The sequence below is a fragment of the Ornithorhynchus anatinus genome, chromosome 11, assembly GCF_004115215.2.
Source record: "Ornithorhynchus anatinus isolate Pmale09 chromosome 11, mOrnAna1.pri.v4, whole genome shotgun sequence".
Lineage (NCBI taxonomy): Eukaryota > Metazoa > Chordata > Mammalia > Monotremata > Ornithorhynchidae > Ornithorhynchus > Ornithorhynchus anatinus.
In genome coordinates, this window is record NC_041738.1 from 46,790,970 (window position 1) to 46,811,375 (window position 20,406).

Genomic DNA, 20,406 nt, shown 5'->3' on the forward strand with positions numbered 1-20,406 from the left:
TGGGTATATATCAGCGTCATCCAGGGGCAGGCCTTGGTGCCAGGTCTCCCCACCCCTCCATCGGTCAGTTGATCATATTTACTAAGTGTTTACTGTGTGCAGAGCACTGTACTAAGAGCTTGAGAGGGTACAACATATTTCCTGTCCACCGCGCGCTTACAGCCTAGAGAGAGTGTGAATAAGAGCTAACGAGATTCACCTCCACGTTAATCTGAAAACCAACAGCCTATTCAACCCTTTCCTGACCAACCAAGATCAGCCTTTGTGGAACAGCTATTACCACAGCATCAGGTCTGAGGAAAGTGGGGAAGCAGGCCTAACTCTACCTAACTGGACCCCTCCTGCAGCCAGCCTGATAAAAGGGAGAAGCTAGGGATCCGAAATCTTGTTCTCCTCCCAATCTAAATCCAGAGCAGAGCAGTTTGGAGACCCAAATGCCCCCCCGACCTTCCCTTACCGCCCACCCCCCCGCCCAGCTGACAGAAGGATGGAAGAGCCAGGGCAAGGAGGCCATATCGCAAGGGTTAAGGGGGAACAAAGGAAATCCTGTACTAGGGCCCAGCCGGTTAGTGTTGATTAGGCTGGAGGGCTGGCAGAGAGCCACAGCAAGACTCTGTTCCTGATGAAATGTGAGGAAGCTCTTCTCAGCATGGCCCTGAACATGCAAACCCGCTGGAGTGGAGAACTCAGGGGTCTCTTATGGCATAGTGGATAGAGCATGGGCCAGGGAGTCAGAAGGTTCTAATCCTGGTTCCGCCACTTGTCTGCTGTATGACTTCGGGCAAGTCACTTTACTTCTCTGGGCCTCAGTTACCTCATCTGTAAAATGGGGATTGGGACTGTGAGCCCCACATGGGACAGGGACAGTGTCCAACCCGATTTGCTTATATCCACCCCAGCGCTTAGTACAGTGCGTGGCACATGGTAAGTGCTTTAAAAAATACCATTATTATTATTATCTGGAGACTGAATGGCTCCACGTGTAGGGTGAATGGCCCTTGACTCATCAGCTCCTAGGTTCATATCCCCTTGTGCAGTTGGGAGAAGTAGGGAATACCCTCAAATTACTATTTTCACTCTTGGGCCTTTCCATCCAGAGGTTTCCAAAGGTAAATGAACTGGACGCCTCAGTGTCCTCACCAGTTCATCTGGTCTCCCAGCCAACAACCTGGGATGTTGGGATGCTTTTATCTGTAGCTAGAGGGAAAAGTTCCTTCATTCCTGCAATTCTGATACAGACATCCACAGAACATCCACAGAATCGTAATTACACTTCCCCATGAAGATCCCAGACCCTTGAATTCTACAGAATTTGCCCCCTGTGGAAGGGAAGAGAAGACAGGAGAAATTTCTTCCCAGGATTCTCTCTATTCTTTCTCTCTTTCCTTTGGTCCCAAAACCTGTTTGCCTGAGTGTTCGGATTTTTCTTCTTGCTCCCACTGTTTATAAATAAACTTCTGTCTGCTTGTTGGGCTCAGAAGAGAGCTCTGAATTCAGGAGGTGCTCGATCAATCAATCAATGAAATTTTTTAAGTGTTTATCGTGTGCAGAATACTGTGCTAAGTGCTTGGGAGAGTGTAATTTAACGGAGTAGACACATTCCCTGCCCCAAAAGAGATCACAGTCTAGAGCTCAATCAATACTACTGATTGATTCTGAAATCTTCATGTTAGACCCTTCAACTACCAGCTAGAGCTCAATCAATACTACTGATTGATTCTGAAATCTTCATGTTAGACCGTTCCACTACCAGCATGATGATGCCAGCAGATAGGAAACATGACAGGGTTTACAAATGGGGTTTGAAGACCTCCTTGGATTCTACGATGAAGACAAAGTCTTTCAGGGCTGTCGCCCAGGGCTGGCCACATTCAGCAGAAGTGCCGCCGGTAGCCTCGGGCTGTTAAATCAGTTTGGCCAGCCACCCCTGCTTTGGCAGCTTCACCAATGCCCCAAGAGGAGATTCTTCAAGTTCCAGGGGTTCCCCTGACCAACTGCTACCCGCAGGCCATAGGGGGAGGATTTGGCATTTTATAAAGGCTCCATCTCCCTCAATCTCTAAATACTACTTTTCAGACCTCCCAGCAACACAGACAGCACTACAGATTTAAAAATCTGTTATTTTGCCGAGGCTTCTGTTCCCACACCGGACTCCAGTCCCTGTATTTCCTCCGGCAAATATTTCCATATACCAGAGCTGCAACACTCCTCCGGACTTGTAAACACTAACAGCCCAAGAGAACGCATCCTCGAGAACTGGTCTGAGCCTCGATATTTGGCCCGAGGGCTTGGTTCTTAAGACCCATGCCACATTACCGGCTGTGTCCAGCCCTGGGGGAACCTTGCAGGGTAACAGTTCTCTCTGAAAGCTCTGTGTAAGTCCAAAAGAAAATGCCTCATTATTGTGTGGATTGGGCATCCTGTAGGTAATAATAATAATAATGATACTTGTCAAGTACTTACTTTGTGCCAAGTACCGTTTTGACCCAGGGGTAGGTACAAGTTAATCAGGTTGGACAAAGTCCCTGTCCCACATGGGCTCCCACTCTTATCCCCATTTATAGAGGAGGTAACTAAGGCACAGAGAAGTGAAGTGATTCGCCCAAGACCATACGGCAGACAAGTGGCAGAGCCGGGTCATACCTTGTCCCCATAAAGTAATCCCAGAGTGGCCCAGAGAAGCAGAATGACCTAATGGAAAGAGGATGGGTCTGCGAGGCAGAGGACCTGGATCCTAATTCTGGCTCCTCCACTTGCCTATGTGACCTTGGACAAGTCGCTTAACTTTCCTGTGCCTCACTTTCCTCATATGTAAAAAATGAAGATTCAATACCTGTTCTTCCTCCTACTTAGACCACAAGCCCTGTATGGGAGAGGAATTGTGTCTGACCTTATCTTATTATTTTGCATCTACTCTAGTGCTTGGCATAAAGTAGGCATTTAACAAAAGCCACAATTATTATTATTTTTGTCATTTTCCCAGCTGCTGCCCCAATTGGAGCCATGGGGGTAACTCCCCTTTAGGATCCTGGTGGTGGGGCACTGCCAAGGGTAAATTCATGACCTCAATCTGAACTCTGTTCTATGTAGCTCCAATATAGGGCAGGAGACTGGATAATCATATGTGGAAAGCCCATATTCTGGTCTCTGAAAACTGGTTTAACTCTAAACTGTAAGCTCGTTCCATACTGTAAACTTGTTCTAGACTCTAAACCCATTTGAGACTGTAAGCTCATTCGAAGCTGTAAGCTTGTTCTAAACTGTAAATTTGTTCTAGACTGTAAACTCATTCTAGACTGTAAAGTCATTGAGGGCAGGGAATGTGTCCAACCAACTCCATTGCAATATACTCTCCCAACCACTCAATACAGTGCTCCTCAGAGAGTAAATGCTCAATAAATACCATTGACAGATCGATTGACAGGCTTTTACCGTAACAATAATTCCATCAACAAGGCAGGGGCTCCTGTTAGAAGACTTTTATTTCTCGGTGGGGAGTTGGGGGGAAGGGCAGAGGTAGGTATTTTACAGATTCAACTCCAAATACAAAACACAGATGTTCTCACCCTGTCAGGAGATGCACCAGTGTGAACCTCAAGGGTTGTGAGAAACCAAAGTGCAAATCAACACATTTCCACAAGAATCTCACCACCCTCTCGTCCCCCAGGTTCAACAATGCCTCAATCACAAGAGGGAAATATTCTTCCATTTCTTCTCTAGACTGCTACAAATTATTAGCAGCGGCTCTATCGGCAGCTGTTTCTCCAGTCCCATCTGCTTGTGTCAGGATTGCCAACCCTCCCCCGATCCTCCCGCACCCTCCTCTGGCTCACTTCCACCGCCCCCCATGAGGGTCACAAGTGAAATGACAACATGAGTAATCCTCACAGGACTCAGGCCGTGGTTCTAATTCGTATAATTATGCCATTTCGGAACCTGTAATTACAATCATGCCCTATACAGAGACAAAACTCCAACCCTTCAGTCAGAGACTATTAAAAGCTATAATCAAAATCAAACCACCATTTGTAGCTCAATTGCACTCCCTCTCCCTCCTCTTTCCCTCTTCCTTTCCCTCCTTCTCCCTCTCCCACTTTCAAATGGAAACAGCACCTCAGGCTTCTGATCAAATTTCTTTTGGATCCTTAACTCGATTGATCAACTGATAGTATTTACTGAGCACTTACTATGAGTGGAGGACTACACTAAGCACTTGGGGAAGTATAACAGAATTGGCAAGCACATTCCCTGCCCACAATAAGCGTTCAGTCTAGAGGGACTCGTTCCCCTTTTCCAGCTCCAAACCAATGTATGAAGTCCTTTTTGCCCAGGAGGGACCTGGGTGCCCCTGAAAGTTACCTTGGCTCGGGCCCCAAAATGTCACTTCCATGTTTTCAGACCGTGAAGCACAACCTGTCCGGACAGCCCAAGGAAATGCAAGGCCTGGGTTAAGAGAAACATGTCAACTTGCTCTGGTGAACATCTGTTCCCACTGAACTCAAGGTCTGTTTACAGGGGTCCAGCCACCTGCGGCACCAGGCCGGGCATCTGGTCCTGCCATCCCTTTTTCCTAGGCTCAAACCCTGGGGTGCTGTACCCTACGAGGTATACCTAGTGGCTAGCCAGGGCTGTTCGCTCAACGGCAGCTGCCTGTCCAATGGCTAGTCTCTGAAAGAGTCCCCACTAATGACTTCTGGCATTTGGTCACTTCCACCCAGTGAGGAGAAAAGGTCAGCGCTGTCGTCCTTCCTCTTGCCTACCTCCCTGCTTCACTGCCCTTCCCAGATGCTGCTCCAACTTTTGGGCTTTTCCGCTTAGCTGCTCCCACCAGCCTCTCTTCTTTGCCCTCTGGGGACTTAGGCATGACGGCGGAAGAAAGATCTTGCTCACGGGCTGAACTGCCTGGCATTTGTCCTGCTGCATCTATCCTGCTGCCTCATCCCCCGGCTCCTCCCCTTCGCTTCCCGCCACACATCCTCATTACCCATAATCGCATCCGGACACCCACTGGGCCACGGGAAGAGAGAAAACAACCAGAGTTTGGGAAAGGCTACCTAGTACTTTGGCCAATTGCTCCCGATGCCCCCCACCCCTCCGCCCCCCATCGCCCCCACTGTCACTGTGTGGAAAACTCCCTGCCCCAAACAGCTCAGCAAACCATCTGTGCAAGAGAACAGAATTGGGAATTGTTGGGCTGCCTCCTTAAATTTCTATGACCGAGAAGAAGTCTCTCTTTTGAAACCAGAAATGCTGCAGGTTTCCATCTAGGAATTCTCACTGCGGCTCAGGTACCAGGCTCCAAGTGCCAGGCATCTTACTAAAATGCACGTTAGAAATGGCTGGGACTTTGTCCCCCTTATAAAGATAGGGCAACCGAGGGTTATAATCCTGGAGTGGGAAAAATGATGTGCTTGTCAGGGCCAGAAGCCAGGAGGCCAGGATTCTGCAGTTGACTGAGCTATCCTATCCCAGAGAGTTAGGGGACTGTCATCTTCCAAAGGCTTTCAGGTACACCTCATCATCATCATCACCAGCACCAGAATTATTAATCACATAACAATATGCCAAGCATCCCAAAGTCCTCAGTGGGCAGGTATTGTGTCACTTGATGGTTTGGCTTGCTCCCTTTGCTCTTCCCCTCACCCAGCCCCATGCTACTTATGTCCATATCTGCAATATTATTTATCTGTACCAATGTCTGTCTCCCCTCAACTCTAGACTGTAAGCTCATTGCAGGCAGGGAATGACACTGTTTATTGTCACATTGTACTTTCCCAAGTGCTTAGTACAGTGCTCTGCATACAGTAAGCGCTCAATAAACACGATCTAATTAATGAATTTAACGAATGAATGAATGGTACTTCCTAAGCACTTAGGTACACTGTACCCACTGGAAGCTCAATAAATACTACTTCATTCATTCTACTACTGCTGCTGCTGTTACTGGAGTCCAATAAAGCCTATTCACAGGTTTTACCTTTATTATCAGAGATAATATGATGTTTCTCTATCAGAGAAGCAGCATGGCATAGTGGATACGGCACGGGCTGGAAGTCGGAAGGCCATGGGTTCTAATCCCACCTGTCACTTGTCTGCTGTGTGACCACTGGTAAGTCACTTCACTTCTCTGTGCTTCAGTTACCTCATCTGTAAAATGGGGAATAAGACTGTGAGCCTTATGGGGGACAGGGACTGTATACAACCTGATTTGCTTATACCTGTCCCAGCGCTTAGTACAGTGTCTGGCACAGAGTAAGCACTTGGAGAAGCAGCGTGGTGCAGTGGAAAGCAGTTTGAATCCCAGCTCTGCCACTTGTCAGCTGTGTGACTGTGGGCAAGTCACTTAACTTCTCTGTGCCTCAGTTCCCTCATCTGTAAAATGGGGAATAAGACTGTGAGCCCCATGTGGGACAACCTGATTCCCCTGTGTCTACCCCAGCGCTTAGAACAGTGCTCTGCACATAGTAAGTGCTTAACAAATACCAACATTAAATACCACAATGATAATAATAATACTAAAAAAGCAGCATGGCGTAGTGGATAGAGCACGGGCCTGGGAGGCAGAAGGTCATAGATTCTAATTCTGGCTCTGCCACTTGTCTCCTGTGTGATCTTGGGCAAGTCACTTCACTTCTCTGGGCCTCAGTTACCTCATCTGTAAAATGGGGATTAAGACTGTGGGGCCCATATGGGACAGGGACTGTGTTCAAGCTGAATACCTTGTTTCCACCCCAGCACTTAGAACAGTGCCTGGCACAAAGTAAGCGTTTAACAAGTACCGTTATTATTATTGTTATTTTTCCCAGCTTTTCTCCAGCTGGGATCTTCACGGAGGAGTTGTGGAAAATCCCTGCATGGTAGTTGCTCATGTGAGATCTTAGCAGGGTCTGTTTTAGTTCTCCTCTGACCTCTTGGGAAATTTTCCCCATCATAACCCCCTCTTCCTAACCCACTGAGCTGTGACCCGGTCTCCCAAAGATGAAGGGTCTCAACTCGGAACAGGGGTCAGGGCTAGGGCTGGAATAACACCCTAAAACTTCCCCATGGATGAGTGAGCTTTTGACCAGTTTCAGAGAACTCAAAAAAGCAGAGTGAAAAATGCCCAGGAGAGCTTGCGGAAATACCACCACAAAAATAATAATTATAATAATAATAATAACAGCAGCAGCAATGGCATTTGTTAAGCACTTACTATGTGTTAAGCATGTTTCTAAGCACTGGACTAGATATAAATTAATCAGGTTGGACACAATCCTTGTCCCATATGGGGCTCACAGTCCAAGGGGGAGGGAGATCATGTTTTGAATTCCCATTTTATGGATGAGAAAACATAGGCCCAGAGAAGGTAAGTGACTTGCCCAAGGTCACAGCAGGCAAATGGTGGAACCAGGATCAATCATATTTTTCAGTGCTTATTGTGTGCAGAGCACGGTACTAAACACTTGGGAAAGTACAATGCAACAATAAACAGTGACATTCCCTGCCTGCAATGAGCTTACAGTCTAGCGTGGGGGGAGACAGACATCAGTACAGATAAATAATATTGCAGATGTGGACATAAGTAGCATGGGGCTACAAGAGCTAACAGTCTAGAGATTAGAACCCAGGTTCTCTGGCCCCCAGTCCCATGCTCTTTCCATTAAGCCACACTACTACAGGAACAGCAAAGACTTTGGGGATTCAAAGTACTTAACGTAAAACTGGGGGAAGGAGATGGGCAGTAACAGAGAAAAGGTCTGTAAATACTTTCCTCCGGCTGAAGAGCACTCAGCAGATTTGGAACTGTCATATCTGGTCAGTGTAGGAGACAACTAAATAATTTTGGAGAGCTCAAGAAACTGATTTCCCTGCAGGCAAAAAATTCTGCAGGTCCAGGTGGCTTCTTTGAGGCCCAAGATTCACCCGACAGGAGTTTTCTATCTACCACAGTTTAGGACCTTGAGTTCTTTACTTTCTCTCTGCCCAAACTCTAATCACAATTTCCCAGACAGCTTTCTGGGAAAATGCTTTCTTCCCCTTAGCGTCCTTGTTCAATACCAGCCACCCTTGGTAAGTTCGGCTTCTGATTCTGGTAGGCACCCACTGGGGCTCTTTGGAAGTGTCGGGGGAAATTTCAGAGGGGGTTTCCAGAGGGCTTTTCGTTCCTCAGCACAGGGGTCCCCAACCCATTCTTGTTTTCAATTACTCTGACTTTCAGGTCATTGCGTGATTGCAGTGCAGAGTGGAAAGAAAAATAATATTGTGCAATCCTGCCTAGTGGGTTTCTGTTCCCAAACAGCTCCCCGGAGGACGGTGCAATCTAATTCACATTGAGCAGACCACAAAGGGCACAGAACAGGCAGCCAGAGCACATCCTCCTAGCATGCCTGCCCCTCTCCAGCCTGGCCAGAGAAAGCAGTGACGGTCAGTTCCTGATCACTATACTGCCGCCCTGAAGTCTTCCTGGCAAAAATCACTCTCCTCATCCTCCTTCCCCACCCCAGACTCGTTCTGCTTTTAAAAGAACACCATGGCATAAGGGTCGCCTACCTCTCTGAGTTCAGATTCTAATGCTGGCTCTGCCACTTATCTACTGTGTGACTTGGGCAAGTTGCTTAAAGTCTCTGTGCCCCTTTTTGTAAAATGGGGATTAAGACTGGGAGCCCCATGAGGGAAGGTACCATGTCCAATCTGATTAACATGTATCTTCCCCAGCGCTTAGAACAGTGCCTGGCAGATTGTAAGTGCTTCAGAAATACCTTAAAAAAATGCAGAAAAGCAGTTCCACAATGAGAAAGCTACAAGCACTCCGGAAGTTCCAGCGACTCTGCCTCCTGGCTTTTTCCATTGGACAGTTTCACATGAAGGAAGAAGGAGAGTCACCAAAAGCCATCACCTCTTCCCCTTCCTGAAAAGCAGGGATGATCTGAGGGGAGTCAGCTATGCAGCCAGGAGAGACCCATTGAGTACCTACAAACCTCGGGGCATTTTGCCCCCTCCATCTCCAGCAGTGGGGACTGCTCTGCCAGTGTCTATGAACTCTACTACCCTGTACTCTCCCAAACACTTAGTTTGGGGCTCTGCACACAGTAGGTGCTTAATTCATTCATTCATTCAATAGTATTTATTGAACACTAATAAATACTATTACTACTTCAGTGTTTACGCTAGAACTCTCAGGACCAAACTCCATATGATCTCAAACACCTACTTACCTGTGAAGAGGTACCTTCACCTCTGTACCTGTGCTATCAGTTTCCCACTTTCATACTATCAAAAACTTAATTCTCCATTTCTTCCTACCTAGCAAAATCCAAGCTTGAGGCTCTCCCTCTGAATTCACTCTCATCTTCAACCACTCGCTTTCTAGGAATTCCTCCTCAGATGGCAATATTTCCCAATAATGAGCCCCCAAACCTACCTATACTTTCAGGCACAGCCTTATTTTTGCTCCTCTTCATTTACAAGAAGGAATGTCTCCTTCTTTCCTCTCCCCCTCCTTGCTCCAATTCTTTCTTCTCCCATCCCTCATTCAGGTTTCTATGCCCTCCATGACACAGATGCCACCCTCCCAACTGAGGTTTTTGTTGGATTTCTCACTGCCAAATCTAGGGGGGATTCATCCTCCTGGACCACTGAAAGCTGTTCAGACTAAGGATGAGCACGTCTTTGCATCTGGAGGAAGCAGACTGCTCTTTGGTGACAATGGGAAGCATTGTATCCTATTGGAAAATGCACAGGCCTGGAAGTCAGAGGACCTGGGTTCTAATCCTGACTCTGCCACTTATCTGCTGTTTGTGACCTAGGGCAAGTCATTTAATTTCTCTGTACCTCAGTTACCTCATATATAAAATAAGGATTAAACACCTACTCTCCCTCCTACTTAGACTGTGAACCCCACGTGAGACAGGGACTGTGTACGACCTGGGAGTCATAAGGTCTTGGGTCCTATTTCCAGCTCCGCCACTTGTCGCTGTGTGACCTTGGGCTAATCATTTGGGGCCTCAGTTACCTCTTCTGTAAAATGGGGATTAAGAGTGTGAGCCCCAAGTGGGACAGTGACCATGTCCAACCTGATTAACTTGTATCTACCCTAGTGCTTAGAACAGTGCTTGGCACACAGTAAGTGCTTAACAAGTACTATAATTATTATTATGTATTTACATACTAGTCTACTATGTGACAATTATTCTCAATATACCCAGTCAGGCTAACAATGTCCATCTTTGGACTCTGCTTTTGGAAGATAAGGACCCTGTCGGCTTAAGGCCCATCATAGAGTGCCTAGCACTTAGATGCTCAAGAAGTGCTTTAGACCACAATAAGGACTTCCTTATGCTACCTCACTCCTGGCCTTACCCTGGTGTCAGAAGATCAGGGGATCCAGGTGGTGTGCTGATAAAATCCCCCAAGGTCACCATGCCTCAAGAACCTTAGATGAGACAATCCCAAGGTCAGCTATGCAGATGCATTCTCAATGTGGGTCAGGGCTGCCCGCACAATAGCTCTTCACTAGCTGGTTCTGACGGCAGAGTTCCAGCTGAACGAACGTGTCCTCGGTCTCTCTAAGAAAGCCAATCCTGCCGCAGAGGGCTGAGGCACTGGCCAAACAAGGAATATGCAGGCAGAATCCAACAGAGACAAAGTCTAACCAGAGATGGCTTACAAAAAGTCACAGGCGTCACCTGACAACACGCAAGTATCCAGAGGAAGTATTATTCCCCCCAAAAAATATATTTGACCAAAGTGAGGGCTGGGATGAAGGAAAGAGACTCTCAAGTGCCCACTCCATCCCCCTTACAGGAAAACCAAAGTTGGATTTTTCTGTTAGAGCCCCAGAAAATGAGCTTTGGAAAACAGGCTCCATCATCACCTTACTGCTTTCGTATCAACCCGGTGAATAATCCTGCAGTGCGGCCTCCAGGCAGAAAGATGACTCATTACTGAGACCAGGGTATCTGCAGCAGCAGAGCCAAGCGGATAGCCCAAAAATAGCCCCCAAATAGCCCCTCGCTTCATTGAAGAGGTTGCAGATCACTGAAGCCGAGTCACTTTGCTTGGATGCACTTGTACTGCATCAATCCTTGTTGCAACTTAAAAGCCGACACGGGTAGCTGCGTGCTCTTACATAAGATGCCACTCATTCTCTGGGGGATGAAGGAGCATGGGGATTACACATCAATTGCTTTCGAGAGCCACTTTCTCGTTCCAATCCTGCTGGCAAAACCCTGGCTAGTTGTCTGTGTCTTAGGGCTATACGGTGAGCATACAAGCCATCATCCTGTGGTCATTGTCCCCCACATTGCCCCAACCCTGCCAGCCACAGCTGAACCTATGGAAAGGCTCAGGCAAGACCAGAGTCCAGGAGAGGAAGGGCCAGAGGCTCTTAAATCACTCCTCATGCCTCTGGCCCTCCAGGGCCTGCAGTTAGCCCCTGCCATTTATTTATGCATTGTCCACGGCTCTGCAAATGGTTCCCATGAGCTGCCTCTGCACCTTCATTCATTCATTCTATCCTATTTATTGAGTGCTTACCTATGCAAAGCACTCTACTAAGTGCTTGGGAGAGTACAATATAACAATAAACAGACACTCCCTACCCACAACCAGTTAACGGTCTTGGGGGGTTGGGGGAGTGGTGGAAGACATTACTATAAATAAATTATAGATATGTACATAGGTGCTGTGAGGTTGGGAGGGGGGATTACCTCTGAATAGGAGGTATATATACCTGTACTCCATGAATCTTCTACGTTCTGTGTCTCTGTCACTTGGGGCTTTATGTCTACTTGTGTATTTGGATCCTGTCCCATCTCCCCCTCGGACTTCAGCAAACAATTGTATTTGTTCATTCAATAGTATTTATTGAGCGCTTACTATGTGCAGAGCACTGTACTAAATGCTTGGGAAAGTACATATACGAGTTGGTAAACACATTCCCTGTCCACAACAAGCTTATAGTCTAGCAGGGGAGATGGACATTAATATAAGTTGTATTGTATTCTCTCAAATGTTTAGTAAAGTGCTCTGCCCACCGTAACATGATTAAATGAACAAATGAATCAATTATGGATATATATATATATCAGAGTTTTGGGGCTGAGGGGCAAAAAAAGGGAACAAATCTAAGTACAAAGGCAACGCAGAAGAGGAAATGAAGGCTCAGCTTGTATCCTCAGGTTAGGGACTGTTCTTCCTTTGAAGTTCCCCATAGTGTTTTCATTGATGTTTTGTATGCACTGAGCAGTTAATACCCCCTACTACTGACTAAACAGTTAAAGTTGCTGAAAGAACCAGCAGAATCGGAGAATCATTTTGCTCTGAAATCTACTGTTTTAGAATGGTAGAGCTGGGATAAATTCGTTGGGTTCTATGGATTGCCTGATATAATCCCACTTAACATTTTCTGGCAAGCAAAGAGAGTTCCAAGTCCCTAAAGAACCCAGGTCTTCTGACTTTCATCTGGCTCAGTAGCCTACATGTTAACTTGTGTTGGCTTCAGTTAAATGTTGCCAAATTCCCTCCCCATGTCCCTGACTAAGGCACCCTGGCAAATAGCTTCAAGTGATTCCAGGGTAACAGATGGACCCTCAGCACGTAGCAGGCTCCCTCTGGGCAGGTGCTGATCTCGAGTGAGTCACAGAAGCCTTTCTCCTCTTCAAAAGGACAGGCTAGACCTGGTTGGACCTGACATATACGAAGATGGGCACCTTGCCCGGTGCTTGTCAGGTTGTGGCTAGGCCAGGCCATGTCGGACCTTGGAAATTAGGCCTGCTCTGGTCCTAGGAGACAGGCTTATAAAGCAGGATGGCATAATGGATAGAGCATGGGCCTGGGAGTCAGAAGGCCATGGGTTCTAATCCTGACTCCATCACCTGTCTGTGTGGCCTTGGGCAAGTCACAACTTCTCTATGCCTCAGTTACCTCATCTGCAAAATGGGGATTAAGACTGTGAGCCCCATGTGGGGCACGGACTGTGTCCAACCCGATTAGCTTGTATCTACGCTAGTGCTTAGTAAATGCTTAACAAATGCCATAATTATTATTATAAAGCACCCCCACAACACTGTCAGTCCCTTATAAGCAACTGCAGGGTGATGCATTGTCTTCTGCACCTAAGGTAACAGCATTCCCTAAGATTCCTCCTTTTCGGAATCATCACAGCTGGAAATGAATGTTAAATGTTAAAAGTCCCTGAGAATTAGGGCTAACTGCCACAGACTCACTGAAAAAGACAGTTTGATTAATCTTGTCTTTATACGAGGAGTTTCTCTGAAACCTCTTTACCAAGTAAAAACCTTACTGAGTTTAGGGAGCCAAGAGGACCAGTTAAAACTAGGAATAGGAATTGGAGTCTTTATGAATAGGGGCTATTTTAGATTTAGTTAAAAGGCCAAGCATTTTGTCTTCCTCGCACCACTGGTTTCCGTGCTGACTGCAACAGACCGAATGATATATTTCCTGATTTAATGATGCTCTTTGAGGTCTTCGATTGCCAGTACTTTCCAGTGAGAAGGGAGTTTAACTCACATTTTAGACTTTAAGCTTGTTCTCTAGACTGTAAGCTCATTTTGGGCGGGGAATGTTTGTTATACTGTTGTGTTGTATTCTCCCAACTGCTCAGTATGCTCTCCCAATGCCCTGCACACGGAAAGCACTCAATGAATGATTAATTGATGGATCCTAAAAAAACCTGGGCTCTGGAGACCCCATCAGCAAGACTGGAGGTCTGAATCATGGCACTAGTGGAGCTGTGAGGGGTCAAAATGAAATTTTTATTATGCTATTTTTTTAAAATATAGCAAAGAGATATCCCTTTCCACAGCTATTGCTTTCAGCAGATTAGATGCTCTAAATTTCCCTTTGATAATTATATTCTGGGTTCTCTCTGAGTAGTAGGCAGGCTGTTGTGCGTTCCTCCCCTTGACATCTAGCTATAATACGTAACACACCCAGCGGCCTCTTGGCTAAACTAATCATATACTGTACCCAGTCTAATAAATCTAATGGACTGTCTCCGGCCAAGCAGACAGAGAGAATTAGACCCATACATCTCCATTGTGTCAGACTTGGTTCATTTGTTTCTAGAACAAAGATATGGGAGATTTCACAGTGAATTAGAGAGACACATATTTGCAGACAAACCACTCATATATTGGCTCTCGACTCCCGCTCCCCCTCAAGTATGTACCTTAAATTATGAAAGAAAGCTGAATAAAAGGTTCAAGCCCACAAATCTAATGTCTACTGAACTCATGGATCGTCTAGCTCCTGAGAGCTTTGGCAGCTTTCTGGGCTGGGAATGTGAGAAGTGCTTAGCAAAGTGCTCTGCACCCAATAAGTGCTCGCAGTAAGTATGATTGATTGATTGACTGGATTCAGCAGCAGGTTTTGCTGTTGCTCTTCCCCTGCTTTAAAATCTAGGCACCCCTGCCAATGTAGGAGGTTAGGATGGGTCTTATGAAACGGGGTTCCCCTTGTCTTAGGGTTGCACGTGGGTGACCTCCTGTCCCCAGGCATGCCTCATCAGAGCTGCTTAGGGTCGGTGCCGCTCCGATTTTGAAGCCAGAAAATGGGAAGGGGAACTCGATTAGAAGTGAAAACTGAGTCGCCGTCACTTGTGTCGGTCCTCAGTCTGTTCTTTCCCCTCTCAGATCCTCATCTCACCCGTACCATTTCTTCACTCTGCCATCCTCATGGGTCTTGGGAAATTCTGGGCCGGCTTCCCACACTGGTAGGTGACTCCAGCCAATCTCTCAGAAACAAATTGGTAGGGAAGAGAGGCTTCGCCACGGCCGGATGGATAGAAAGCTCTCTCAGGCAGTACTGGAAGGCCAAAGATATTTGCCTTCTTTCGCGTGCCAGAGGGCGGCGCCGCAAACCTCTTTCTGCAGTGGATTAAAACCCAGGTGGCCTTTTAATGCCCAAGCACTTTTACAAAGTAAGTGGCCAAGAATTACTATATTCATCCCTGAAATGGAGCCACCTTGGGGGAGAAGGCTGGACCTGTTAAGTAGCACTCTGTACGCAGATGGGCTGAAAAACTAAGCCACTTGGGTTTTAATGCACTGCAGAAAGCACAGGGGATACAGTCAATATAATTTATCCTCTACCCTGAACCAGCCTGGTATGCCAGGGAAAGGGGAGGGGAGGGGGTGAGGGAAGGGGATGTGAATCTGGCAGAAATGTTCAGGGCCTGGATTAGCAGAAAGAGAACAGGACTGAGCATTCAGACACCTGGGTCCTAATACTGGCTTCCCCACCTGCTTGCTGGGTAGCCTTGGGCAAATCATATAACTTCTCTGTGACTCAGTTTCCTCATCTGTAACATGAGGATAGAGTACCTGTTTTCACTCCCACAGACAGAGTCCCATGTGGGACAGGAACTGTGTCCAACCTGATTACCTTGGATCTACTCCTTTGCTTAGCACATAGTACTTACATAATAATCGTGGTATCTGTTAAGCACTAGAGGGGGATGCCAGGTTACTGAGCCTCTGCTCAGAGGTGAAGCTGCTGGAGCTGATGCCCTTCTGTTTGCCATCTCTAAGGAGCAGGATTAGGGGCAGGCCTCAGGCACAGGTGCTATTCCCCATTCCTTACCCTGGGAAAGGGGAAAAAGTGGGGCTATGCCCAGACTTGCAGGCAATTTATAATGTCTGTTTCCCCTTCTATACTGTAAGATTGTTGTGGGGAGGGAACCTATCTGCCAACCCTGTTGCACTGTAGTCTCCCAAGCGCTCAGTACAGTGTCTATTCACAGTAAGTGCTCAAAAAATACCACTGATAACATCCTTTGGGGAAGAAGATTCAGCTGGATCCGGTCTTTAAAAGTAAATAAAACCAAAACGCTCAAGCAGCGGCTTGTGGATTATAACATTCCTTTTCTTAACTCTCACTTTCTCAATAGCATGGGAATTCTACCAAACTTCTCTTTTTTTCCCTTGGTAGAGGCGTTGATGCAGGGCATGGATTTTCATGGGCGTCATAGAAAAAGACATTTAAGAACTAGGGTTTAGGGTTACGTATGACCAATGCCACTTTCTCTAACACCTTGCATTTTTCCTATCAGGCTTTCGGATCCCTTTCTGAGCCGAGCTCAACCAATTACCTCTAAAGATCTGATGACACTGGAACCCCCAGAGGTATGGTCGAAGGCTGGGATCTGTAAGAAGATTAATATAATTAATGGATGGACAGTTTGGAAGGATCAGTGCAGGAGAGCATGATACTCCTGAATCTTTTCATCTGACAAGATCCTGGCATGAACTGTCAAAGGAAGAGCTGCATCACTACCACAATTAGGGATCCAAGATTAGGCCAAACCCAGGGTAAAGGTAAGAGAGCCGTGCAGTTTTCAAAAAAATGGACACAACAACCCCCCCCCGCCCCCAGTTACACTCTCAAAACCACATTGGCTCCCCTCACTTTTCCAATGTCCCACCTCGACTTTCTTTCTAAAAATAATCTCCTCCTTCTTTTGTTGTCCTTATCACCAAGCTCCAAGAGCACTGAAATTTGCGTCTAGCCAATACCCTCAAATTCTCCCCAAATAGATTCTCATAAAATCTTAACCAACAGGGAAGGGAAAGAGGAGGCAGAAAATAATTCTCCTTTCAGTCCATGGCTCGAGCCAAAGCATTTTGGGAGAGGCCTCGTTTTCATAGCTGGAAATGTATATTGCATACCCAAAGGGTGGTCGAAGAGATCCAATGATCTCACTATTGCTCTTTCTTGGGCATTAGTGGAAAAAAAAGTAAAATAGAAATCTCCCCCTTCCCAGAGTAAAGCCTCCAAGCCTTGGAAACTGTTGATGAGCTGCACTGCTGAGGACGCTTTAATAATCTCTGAGCTATCTCTTTAGCTGTCCCCTCTAACAACAGATACTTGCCCCTTGAAGAAATTTTAGTGATAATTTAACAAAAAACAACAAGGCACATGTCCAGTTTATGTGAATTACACTTAGGGAAAGTAATTAGTCCTATTCAGAGGGGAAGATACCAAAGCACTAAGCTTATTCCATTAAATGGCCATGACTCTGGTTACAGCCTGTGACATTTTAGAGGGGAACAGGAGGTCCGTGCAGATTTTGTGATATCTTGATAGAATGCAGGCTAACTTCCCCATTCATGTCTTTACCTTCCCCTTCCCCTTTCCTCAATAAGCAGAAATTTAAAGGCTGAAATATAGTTTTGGCTTGTTTCTTTTTAATAAGGGGATATTTGTGAAGCAACTTAAGCCCAGGCCTTATCCACAGCTCATCTCTACCTGGGGGATAAATAAGGAGCCTGTTCTGTCCCAGTTCCCAGGTTTATTGAACCCAAGTTAGCCCTGCAAGATTGCTGCAGCTAATGAAACATGTAGGCCAGCTTGGCTTCTGCAGAGAAAAGCACAGTAACTGTTCCATTCATCCTCATCCACCCACACTCTCCTGTTATCATAGATCATGCTGCAGAGGTGGTGCAGTCTGGCTTGTAGCCCTATGGTACTAATGTCTTCACAAGCGCTTAATACAGTGCTTGGGACCCAGCTGTTCAATAAATATTACTGATTAATGTTGATTTCATCATGGAAGCACCTGTTTGTTCCATTTATCCCCCACCCGGTTTGAATTTTACATGGCAGATTGGACTCTCAGGCGGAGACCCTAAAATTGCTTGCTTTCACGCCTTTTTTCTGCCCTGGCCAGCAGCCTGTGTGGCAGCTGTGGGACTGCAGCCCAGATCCAGGAGCCACTGGACATATTATACTGACGCTGTTTCCAGCACATCACCTTGGGTAACTGTGCAAACCTGATTTGGGCCCTCTGGAAATGAGTCCAGGCCTGGTTGGGCGAGGCAAGGGACCACACATCTGGATTTGGCTTGGTCCAGACTCTAGATATTTGGCCCCTGCAGGACAAAGTTATGGTGCCCATTTTCAGGTGGGTCACTGGGATCATATGAAAACTTTATTCTTTGGTTTTTAAGGGGTCACTGCCATTCCCCACAGACCCCTTAAAAAAATCAATAATTTATTTTAATTTAATTTTATTTTTTGATGATATTTGTTAAGCACTTACTCTGTGCCAGGCACTGTTCTAAGCGCTGGAATAAATACAAGCTAATCAGGTGGGATGTAGTTCATGTCCCACATGGGGCTCACAATCTTAATCCCCATTTTACAGATGAGGTAATGAGGCACAGAGAAGTGAAGTGACTTGCCCAAGGTCCCACAGCAGACGAGTGGTAGAGCTGTAACTAGAACCCAGGTCCTTCTGATTCCCAGGCCCCTGCTCTACCTACTAGGCCATGCTGAGCACTTACTGTGTGCAGACCACTGTAATAAAATAAGTGCAAAAACACAAGCCATTTAATCACCATGCCAGTATAACACACCATCATCCTGCCAAGGATCATACTATTTTCTAAGATGGTTATGATTTTTCAGAATACAACTGATAAAAATCAAAAGCAAACCCAATAGGACTTGAGCACAGGACAAAGGAAGGGAACTGTTTAGGTTGTTCCCTCCTTTTAAGTGTTACGACCTTTCCTTTTAAGTGATGAACTCGTTTTAGGAGCTACAGTTGGGCTTTAAGACTCTGCACTAGAAGCAACACACAAAATGGAGCCTGAAAGGCACCTCAGCCCTTCCTTTGAACCTAAAAGGTAACAAAGCCCTGAGTGGGAGTTTCCAGGGTGGAGAAGGCATCAGAATCTTTCCCAAATGGCCAGACTTTTAAACTAGTGAACGCCCGCCACTGAACTTAATTTTTCACTAAACCAGGTTTCTTTGCAATCTAATATGGATCCAACCTCAATGCTACCAAAGCCTCTCCTCTGATGGTATTTCCTTGAAGAACCAACACTGGGCTCTTGCCATTTGTGCACAGAAGGGGTGTATTGGGCATGCCTCTTCTGGGTCCAAATTACAGACCCCTCGGTTCACCCCTGCATGGTGCGGCGGCTAAAGCATGGGCCTGGGAGTCAGGAGGACATGGGTTCTAATCCCAACTCTGCTATTTGTCTGCTGTGTGACCTTGGGCAAGTCACTTAACTTCTCTGTGCCTCAGTTACCTCATCTGTAAAATGGGGATTGAGACTGTGAACCCCATGTGGTCCCGGGACTGTCCCCAACCTGATTTCCTTCTATACTTAGTACAGTGCCTGGCACATAGCAAGCACTTAAACATCACAGTTATTATTATTACTATGTTACAAAGTTAGATCTTACGTGAATCTGCCTAGAATTGTATACATAGAGTGCTCTCCAAACTGAAAGCTCAAGGGATGCCGGCCAAGATTCAAAACAGGCCCCAAGGCTTTTGCTCTTAGAATGACACTTTTGCATGCTTAATTTTAGCAGCATATTAGGGCTGTGGCTATAATGGAGGTCAATAAGGGTGTGCTATTAAGCGGGTAACTACAGCTTGGAGTGAGAGATAAAAACATAATGGCTGCCTTGGCAAATGACAACTTACTCTTATCTTTATTGCTGCCTTGCTGCATACAGGCCCCTTCTGGGTTTTCCGTTCTTAAACAGCCCACATAACTGCTTTCGACTGCTGTCCATTAGGCACTGAGAAATCATTTCACTTGGGCCAAATTCTGAAATTCCCGGCCAGGGTGCTGAATATGCAGTGTGGCTTAGTGGAAAGAACACGGGCTTGGGAGTCTGAGGTCATGGATTCGAATCCCAACTTCACCACTTGTCAGCTGTGTGACTTTGGGCAAATCACTTCACTTCTCTGGACCTCAGTTCCCTCATCTGTAAAATGGGGATTAAGACGGTGAGCCCCACATGGGACAACCTGTTAATCTTGTATCTACCCCAGTACTTAGAACGGTGCTGGGCATATAGTAAGCACTTAACAAATACCAGAAAGATATGAGATTTCCCCACAATGACTTCTACTATACTCACGAGAGCCGAACCTGGCTTTTCTATTTCTGAGTTGCTCTAGAGGCCAAGAACAGAGAGTGACCTGCTGGCCTCATAAAGACTACTCCCCCAGCTGGTCTCACTCTGGTGAAACCCTGGACTCACAGCCCTATGATGTTCTTTCCACTAGGTCACAGTCTCAACATCTAGAAAATTATTCAAATAGAAATGGGAGCTAGGTTAAATGAGATGAAACATGAAAGGGATTAAATGAGGCTAAAGGGAAGAGAAAAATTTCTTATCAAAGGCACTACAATTCACCATTTGAAGTTCTATTACCCAAAAGCCTAAGTTCTTGGCTGGCAGTACATCTTCCTGCTGCAATGGGCAGGGAATGTGCTTACCAATTCTGTTGTACTGTCCTCTCCCAAGCACTTAATGTAGTACTCTGCACTCAGTAAGTGCTCAATAAATACATTGATTGACTGCAGAAAATTCAAAGTTCACTCCCCAGCTGTGCGCTTCCACACTCCTATTCAGCCCAGGCTCACCCCTGAGGCCGGT

The 20,406-nt window shown here is 46.3% G+C and overlaps 1 protein-coding gene across 3 annotated transcripts in view; it reads right to left on the minus strand.

The window, feature by feature from the left end:
- KIAA0513 (KIAA0513 ortholog) overlaps positions 1-20,406 on the minus strand; it is a 74,112-nt gene that overhangs the window by 40,599 nt on the left and 13,107 nt on the right. The window contains exon 1 of one of the 3 annotated variants that reach the window (XM_039913421.1): positions 16,091-16,142. The exons of the other annotated variants lie outside the window; for them this stretch is intronic. The gene's annotated coding sequence lies outside the window, so the exon portion shown is untranslated. Of the gene's footprint in view, positions 1-16,090; positions 16,143-20,406 lie in introns of those variants that run through there. 3 annotated transcript variants of the gene reach the window in all.